Raw genomic sequence first — 10,008 nt, forward strand, 5'->3', positions numbered from 1 at the left:
GTTCATATACTCGGTCAACTTGAGTATATGATCACCAATTTTGGTACCCTCTTCCATCTTGTATCTGAACAGTGACCAAGACACCATATGCTTCTCATTTCTCTAGAGAAAATGAAGAATAGAAGCCAAGTCCATTTTCTGGCACTACTATCGCAGTAATGGTGTCATTGATGCAAGCACAATGTATCTTGTCATTTCTGCTTTTGCATCATGTGTATGCTTCATATATACATACTCAGTCGATGGATAGAACTATCAGCAGGCTCTGGTGACAAAGCCTATTCAATGGTGTATAATCTGTCACTTGACTGAAGTATATTGTTTATACTTCTATACCAATCAACAAAATTATCACCATTCCATTTGTTTCCCAGTTCAATGATTTGTCGAAGTGATGATGGGATCATATTGCTAGATTTTTAAGTGAATCTACAAGTGCAAAATAAGTAAACATTATTACAATGCTTATTATTATTATTTAATAAGGCCTTTTATTAAACAATGCTCCCACTATTTTCCTCAAGCTAATAGCCCTCACTATTAACTCGAGAAAGGTCATTGGCTTTCCTAGTGGACTGAGATCCCATCTAGCCCATTTCAAACCTTCGCTTTGGCGAACAAGCCAAAATGGATTGATTAGGCCAACAAACTTAATCCACATCAGTTGATAGCTCCCACTACCAACCTCAAATGTGAAACAATTCAACAAGCCAATCACACAATTCAATGGCCTATCCATCATCCTCAAGTGTGATTCTCAGTATAAGTAGAGTGGACACTACATGTCACCATGTACACACAACAAGTGTACTTCTCTGTTATGCCTATGACATGCTTATCAACCTTCACTTTGGCGAACAAGCAAAACATGTCATTTTAAGTCGACCCATCACCATTAAGGAAAACTCCAATGAGCTTTAACCTCCCACTGGTAGAAGTGTACCCTTTGCTTTGGCGAACAAGGTTCCGATGAACAGTGGTTTGATTAAACCCATGGTGATAGAAGGCTTACACATGACTTAATATACTTTATTTAAGGGTTTTTATTTTATGTCTCAGCAGTTTTATTATCTTTATTAGAATGGCATCGTTTGGCATGTTGTTAAACATTCAACCTTAGCATGCATTCTAAGCAAAACATAAACCTGTCGGTACATGGCCCTAACTAAAACCAATTTCCTTGAGCCTAGAGGAATTGGTGGGTCACCTAGGGAGCCTGTAATAAATATCTTGAGTCTTCAAGTATGATCGCTTCATCCTTGCTCCGTCTTCAAGTACATTACATAATACATCATACTAAATTTACAATGAAATTAATATTACACTAATTTTACTTCAATAAATTTAGAAACCTCGAGTTACATTCGAGAGGAATGACATGAGAAGAGAATGTACATCGAGAAGAAGGAAAAAGACAAGGCAAGCAGGTCCTATTTAAAAATTACAATCATACATACACAAAAATACTTTAAAATATTCACTATAGGTCCAAGGCTCATGTACCGGGCACCATGCAATTTTTCAAACAATAATTATTGCATACATTCAAAACAATCAATTTTGAATTGGGTGGATTAATTTATAAAAATTACCCTTTTGAATTTGCAGAATTATGCATTAAAAAAACATTAAAAATGCTATAGCAACATTCATGCCACGACATAGTTTTATTAAGCTGTGGCACGTAGCAAGAATAGATTTGTGCCGCGGCGAAGCTTTATTTCGTCATGGTGCAAAACCAGCAACTCGCGCTCTTATGACGCATTCACGTTGTGGCGTAGTTTCATTATGCAGTGGCGCAATCACGCAATTTTATGATTTAGCACGCTACTTTGTCGTTTTCACACTGCAGCATAGTTTTATTACGTTGCGACGCAAATGCGTGTTTTACATTTGACGACACTTTCACGCTGCAGCGAAGTTTTATTTCATTATGGCTCAAATCATGCGATTGCATGATCATGCTACGTAATCACGCCGTGGCAAAGTTTTATTACGCCGCACCCATATGCACGTTCACAGCCGCTCAATGTTTTCCCGCAATTACGCCATGGTGAAGTTTTATTTCACCGCGGTGCACTTACACATTCCAAACTTACGAAACTCTACGCCACGACGCAGAATAACTGTGCCACGGTGCAAATCGAAGTTTCTAGAATGCTGTTCATGCGTGTATTACAAAAACGATCCAATTCAAATTCCTCAACAAATCCAACACATGTATTAATCAATTTAAGCAATTTTAACATATCAAAAAACTAAACATGCAATTTCCAGTAGTTAATTCAATTAATCAATAAATAAAAAAAAAATAGTTAAAATATACAAGATCAAAATCCTAGGCTCTGATACCACTATTAGTAAGTCGATGAGCATAGGTAGCTGAAAATAAAATTTTTGCCCATCGATTACTCCGATTTCGCCAAGATCATGGTTTGATATATATATATATATATACAATAAAACCTCTCTATAGTCATAATGGTGGGACCAACTAATTTTATTACTATAAAGAGGTTATAACTTAATGGAGGTGTAGTTACAAAAATTATAGTTTTGATTTCTTATTTTTTAATTCATGTTTTAGTAATACAGTATTTGGATTTCAATTCAGCGCTTCAATTGCCTACTTTTAAAATGGATAGAAAACCATGTCTTGGAACTAGCAAAGATAAGTGTCATTGATGGAACTATAAATGCAGTTGATGCATGGTCAACTGATGTGAAGCCATAGACAATTGCTAATGGTTTTAAGCATTGGAAAATTAGGACCTCCAATTTCGATGAATTGCAAGTTACAAATGAAGTGGACGAGGAAAATAAAAGAGTCATTGCAAAATTGAGTGATCAGATTCGACAATTTCACTACACTAATCGAATGGATATTAGTGTCTTTCTCGATAATCCAAATGAGCAACAAATCGTTTATGCTTTAACCAAATAAGAAATCATTGCTACAATTAGACAAGAAAATAAAGGAAATAATCATAAAGATGATAGTACGGAAATACAAAAAGTTTCATGCCATAAAGCTCTAAACATGCTTGAGAAGCTAAAAATATTTTGCCTTCAACAAGAAGGTATCCATGCCAGCAAGTTATTACATTCTAGCAAGGTAAAAGATGTGGTAACAACTCTAAAATATAAAAAATTGTCCCAAACAACTTTAGATAAATATTTTATTTCATCTTAAACCTTTAATGTAACATAACATATTTTCTTTTGGTAATATATAGATAATTATTACTATGTGGAGGCAACTTTCCTTACGATGGGAATTAGAAAAATTATAACTTATTACAATGTGGAGTTTATTCTTATTTATAACTATCCCAAATTGGGACTAGAATTTTTTATGACTATGTAGAGTTTATTCCTATTTAGAGTATCACTATAGAGAGGTTTTACTATATATATATGTACTTAAATTGAAATAATAAAGATCCATGCAAGAATTAGATTATATTAGCGTTTGGAGGCTCTGTCAATATCTCTTAACGCGATTTCGCTACTGATTCAAGAATGGAATCGAACTCACTTCGTCCACATGAAAACAGTACATCAGAGACCAAGAATTGAATTTTGCCAGAATCAATTCTTGGCTTTAAGATGGTGTTTAGCAAGATAGAGCGAAGAGAAACCAACATTAATATTCATTCGATTAGTGCAGTGAAGTTGTGAGAATCTAATCACATAATTCTACAATGACTCTTTGATTCTCCTCATCAACTTCATTTGTAACTTGCAATTCATTGACATTGGAGGTCCTAATTTTGTAATGCTTAAAACAATTGACAATTGTTTGTGGCTTCACATCAGTTGCTATGCAACAACTACATTTACAATTGCATCAAGGACAGTTATCTTTGTTGGTTTCAAAACATGATCTTCTATCCATTTCAAAGGTAGGCAATTGAAGCTATGAATTGAAACCCTAATATTATTAAAACATGAATTGAAATCCTAATATTGTACTACTAAAACATTAATTATGAAATAATAAATTTTTTTAAACTACACCTCCATTAAGTTATAACCTCCTTATAGTAATAAAATTAGTTAATCCCACCATTATGATTATAGAGAGGTTTTACTGTATATATATAAATACAATACATATTATTTAATATTGATATTAGTTAATATTAATTTGATAATATGGAATTCAAATTTGATTTTAAATTTTGAATTGAAATGCTTTGTTTGGTATTTGGAATATTGCTAATCTAAATATGGAATAAGTAGATTGCTATTCCATATTAGATTAGGTTTTTAGTGTGCACTATTTAAGTGCAACTAAAAATTAAATGAGATATTCTTTAAAAAAAAAAAAAAAAAAAGCCTAGCCACTCTCTCTTCCCCAAAATTGCCAACTCCATTGTTAGGTGAGCAGAATTTTTGCTTCAAAAATTCTGCTGTATTTTTTTCTTAAAGTTGAGGATTTTTCTAGCCAATAAAATCCCTCAACGGCATTTGTCCTGTCTTCGTGTAGATGTTGTTAGTAACTGACCGGATTTGCACAGTGGAAAAACATAATATTTAAAACAAATCGATCAATTACATGAACCAAGATTCGAATACAGATTATAACATTTTCATGCATAAAATGAAACGTACAATAAACTGTATTAAAAACAAATCCAAACAAGGATTTAGTTCATATCGACGTTTGGAGGCTCCTCCAAATATCTCTGACTTTGAACACGAACACTGTTCATCGGCTACTGTTCACCAGCTATTGTTCACGTGATTCTTCGGTAATTGATCCAATGTAGGATCACACTCAAAGAAGTCCACAAGAAGATAATCCGCAGAACCCTTGATTATTTTGCTAGAATAATCAAGGGCTTCAAGAATCAAGAAAGAAGAATAAGAAAAAAAATTTATTCACACAAGAGTGTAACGTGAGAGAGAGAGAGAGAGAGGGTGGCTAGGGTTTTTGATTGAATGAATATATCACATTGTTTTAATTTTAAGTTGCACTTATATAGTGCAACAATTAAAACCCTATTCCACTTAGGAATAGTCATGGGCTCCAACCCTAGTTCACCCTTATAACCAAACACACCCTTTATGGTATTTTAATTAATTAATTCATTATTATTATTAAAATCAATTAATATATAATAATATACTAACTTTTAATTAATAATAATAATTCATTTAATTATATACACAGATATATTTAAATATAATCTCACTAATTTAATTTTAATATTAAAATTAAATACAGGCAATAAACTCAGCAAATTTAATTGCATTGCGAGATTACCAAAATACCCTTTTGTCCTAAAAGATGAAAACACCCATCTCACAAATTGATTCTTAAATTATCTTCTAAGTGTGTGACCCGTAGGCTCCTTATCATATCGGCAGTGTGTAGTATCGTGATTAACACCAATTAATTGTCTCACTACATATAGACCAAGATTGGGCCCTAGCAAGGTATCATGGCCACCCAATAGATTTGGATTCAGCGAAACCGCAGCCTGTCAACGGTATGGTTACCATGCAATCAAATTTTTTCATCATCTGTTATCTCATCGAGACTGAGGTACAAAAATAGTGTCAACCTCAGATATCCTCGACATGTTTGTATTCAGTTAATGGAACAATGACCTGAATAATAAATTGGATTGAGCATCAACTCAACTCCGCTATGGCCATAGATTTAGTGTCATTGTCATTTACTGAATTACCCAGTGAGATAACTTCTCCCATACCTAGGAGTGATGAGTCCTTTGTCGATCCACATAGTCTCGATACACTTATCAATGTAGCCAATCACTACCGTATTGATAGCTCTTAATAGAACAATGTTAGGCTAGTGTCAAGCTCACCAATTGGTAAACAAGGCGCTCCAGTGATCCCAAGTCTAAGGATCACATGCACCATGATCCGTGAGAGGATTATTCCATAGACACTAGGGTTACCATCTATATAGAATCCTCTGGTGGGTTTGTCTAGTGAACTTGCCTCTAGCAAGCACCCATGCGTTGCACCAGGTTGTCGGCAAACAACCTTGACAGGTGAGATCAGTCATTGCCTTTCGACAGGGTCGTTCAACACTATGATAGCCTTACTATATTATCTGTGTCCTTGGTCAGAATAATACTAGGGCTACAGAAATTTCTAGAACAGCCACCATATGCGATCATAGGGTTCTCACTATCAAGATTTGAAACACTTGATACCCTCGTCATAGTTCTACCATCCTAAGGACATATATCATTACATATAACTATGATTTACACGATATAGAAGAATATGCCTTTTATTTATAAATAAACATTTATTACAAAGTTAATTTTTACAATAATAGATTGGCCCTAGGGCACCTACTCCAACAATCTCCCACTTGCACTATAGCCAATCATTCATGTATTTAACATCGAATGACCCAAGTGCTCATCATGCTTCTACTCCAATAGAAACTTCAACAGTGGGTTAGTAGGTATTCTGCAAATCTGCACATTCTCTTTTTGATTGACTTCTCAAATCAGATTGAATCGACTAAGTAAGTGTTTGGATTACTGGTGAGACCGTGATTCCTCAGCCACAATAATGGCTCCATTGTTATCGTAGTAGAACTTTACTAGATCAACAATGCTTGGAACCACATCAAGTTGAGTAATGAACTTCTTGATCCAAACCACCTATACAGTTGCATTAAACAATGCGTTATACTTAGCATCAATCGTAGAATCCGCTACAGTACTTAACTTCAAGCTTTTATAGCTCACTGCAACTCTATTAAGACAAAATATAAACCCGGATAGTAAGCAAAAATCATCTTTATCTGTTTGGAGATTAGCATCACTGTATCTTCTTATAGTGAGCTCATCTTCCCCTTTATAATCCAAGATCATATCGTTAGCCCTTTTTTGCGTATTTAAGGATGTCTATTGACACTTATCCATTGTCACTCACTTGGATCTAATTGATATCTTCTACAAGTTTTGAATGCATGTAAGACATCAATCTGAGTACATAACACGTTGCTCACTAATATTCTATTGATATCTTCTGCAAGTGCTTAATGCACATAAGATATCAGTCCAAGCATGTAATCACATCATCACTCTTTTGGATCCGATTGATATCCCCTACAAGTGCTTGATGCACATGAGACATCAATCTGAGCATACAAGATGGATCCACTTACTGAAGCATGTGGGATCCTTTTCATTCTATCTCCCTTAATGTGTGGTTTAGGACACATATCCTTAGAGAGATAGATACTATGTGCCACCGGAAGAGATTCCTTCTTTGATTCTTCCACACTAAATCCCTTCAGTACCTTGTTTATGTACTCTATCTTGGGCTAAGCAAACTTCCTGATCTATTACGATAGATCTTCATTCTGAGAATGTAAGCTGCTTCTCTTAAGTCCTTTATGGAGAATCACTTGGATAACCAAGTGTTTACTGACTGCAAGTTTGGTATATCATTCCTGATCAGAAGTATGTCTTTGACATACAACACTAGGAATGCCACTGCGCTCCCACTCACCTTTTTGTAAACATAGGTCCCATCTTCATTCTTGATGAAACCAAAGTATTTTATGGCTTCATCAAAACGAATATTCCAACTCCTTGATGCTTGCTTAAGTCCATAAATGGACCTCTGTAACTTGCATATCCCTTTAGCTTGTCCATCAAGAACGAAACCATCAGGATGTGCCATATACATATCTCCTTCAAGGTTTCCATTCAGGAAAGCATCATTAACATCCATTTGCCAAATCTCATAATCATGACATGCAGCAATCGTAAGCATAATTCAAATGGATTTAATCATGGCAACTGGTAAAAGTTTCTTCATAATCAATACAATGAATTTATTTGAAACCTTTGGCAACCAATCGTGCCTTATAAGTATGCACCTTGCCATCCATGTCAGTCTTCATCTTGAAGACTTATTTTCACCTATTGGTTTTACCCCTGCAGGTGAATTCACAAGAAACCATGACTGGTTCTAGTACATGGAGTCCATCTCAGATTTTATGGCTTTAAGCCATTTAATAGAATTTGGATCCGATACAGATTCATCGTAGGTGCTGGGTTCATTGTCTTGGTAGACCAGTACGTCACCATGTTGAGTCACAAGAAAACATATCTCTCGTACTCATGACGTACTCTCCCAGATCTACGTAGCTCCTATGGTACCTGAGGTGGTTCACTTTGATCCACAAGTTGTGGAGTAACCTCCTCCTGATGTTCAACCACTTCCTGTGGCACATCATACTGTCCTTCGTCTAATGTATCTTGTGGTACTAGAACTTATCAAGTTCTACTTTTCTCCCACTAGTACTTCTTAGAAAAAATTGCTTTTCTAAGAAGACACCAGTATGAGCAACAAAAGGTTTTGTGCTTTTTTGTATGGTAGAAATAGTATCCTTTGGTCTCCTTAGGATACCCCACAAATACACTTTCACAAGATTTCGAGCCCAGCTTGTTCGAAGTTAATTTTTTGACATAAGCTTCACAACCCCAAATCCTTAGATAAGACAAGTTGGGCTTTCACCCACTCCATTATTCATACACAGTCTTATCTAAAGACATTGGCGGTACACGGTCTAGTGCGTGAGTTGTAGTCTCTAGGGCATAACCCCATAATTATGTGGGTAGATCACAAAAACCTCATAATGGACCTAACTCCCACATTCCTTCAGGTATGTTTAACTCAATTTGCCACATTCGGCATAGATGTGACTTTGAGAATATTCTTATTGTCCATTTTTGGAAACATATTATTATGAAATAGTTCTATAGAATATTATTTATACTAAAAGATAACAATCCATTAGTAAATCAATATTCTTACTTGTCCAAAGTGGACACAGAAAAATTATTTCTAGAAACTGAACGAATATCATAACAATCCACAAGCTCCAAGTAACAAGCCCGTAGGCAAAATCGGACAATAAGATCTTACAGCTAATGCAGCATCATGTGCTCCATCTCTAACTAGTAGGTTTACCTCTCCCTCGGCGAGCAATGTACTCTGTCGTAGTCCCTGCGCATTAGAACAAATGTGAGTACCACATCATGTGTCAATGACGCAACATGTTGATGGGAGAAGTTAATCTCAATCAAGAACATACTTGAAGAAGAAGTAACATTCTTCTTCCTTTTTGCTCAAAGGCCTTGCAATGTTTCCTCTAGTGGCTAGGATTCCCACAATGAGGACAAATGCACTTTCTATCTATAGCAGTTCCTTCCAACGACTTCTAAGCCCTTACCTTCTCACTTGAGTTGGCTTCAACCAATGTCAATGAGTCTGACATTCTCATGCCTGACTCGGTAGCATTCAACATATCCAGAAGCTCGGAAAGGGTATTCTTCTTATCATCCTTAATGAAGTCATAGACAAACTGAGAGTAAGAATATGCAAAGACTATAATATTAGGTCTATTGCTAAACCTTCATTAAGTCTGCATCCCAAAATCTCAAGCCTGTTCATATACTTGGTCAACTTGAGTATATGATCGCCAATTTTGGTACCCTTTTCCATCCTACATCTGAATAATGACTGAGACACTATATGCTTCTCATTTCTTTGAAGAAAATGAGGAATAGAAGCCAAGTCCATTCTCTAGCACTGTTGTCGCAGTAATGGTGTCATTGATGCAAGCACAATGTATCTAGTCATTTCTGCTTCCGCATCATGTGTATGCTTCACATATACATACCTAGTCTCATGGATAAAACTATCAGCAGGCTTTAGTGACAAAGCCTGCTCAATGATGTATAATCTATTGCTTGACTGAAGTATATCGTTTATACTTCTATACCAGTCAATGAAATTCTCACCATTCCATTTCTCTCCCAATTCGATGATTTGTCGCAGTGATGTTGGGATCATTTTGCTCAATTAAGTGAAACTACAAGTGCAAAATAAAGCAAAATTATTATCATGTTTATTTTTATTTAATAAGGCCTTTTATTAAATAATCGCTCCCACTATTTTCCTCGAGCCAACAACCCTCACTATTAACTCGGGAAA

Source organism: Pistacia vera, unplaced genomic scaffold, assembly GCF_008641045.1.
Source record: "Pistacia vera cultivar Batoury unplaced genomic scaffold, PisVer_v2 Contig1437, whole genome shotgun sequence".
NCBI lineage: Eukaryota > Viridiplantae > Streptophyta > Magnoliopsida > Sapindales > Anacardiaceae > Pistacia > Pistacia vera.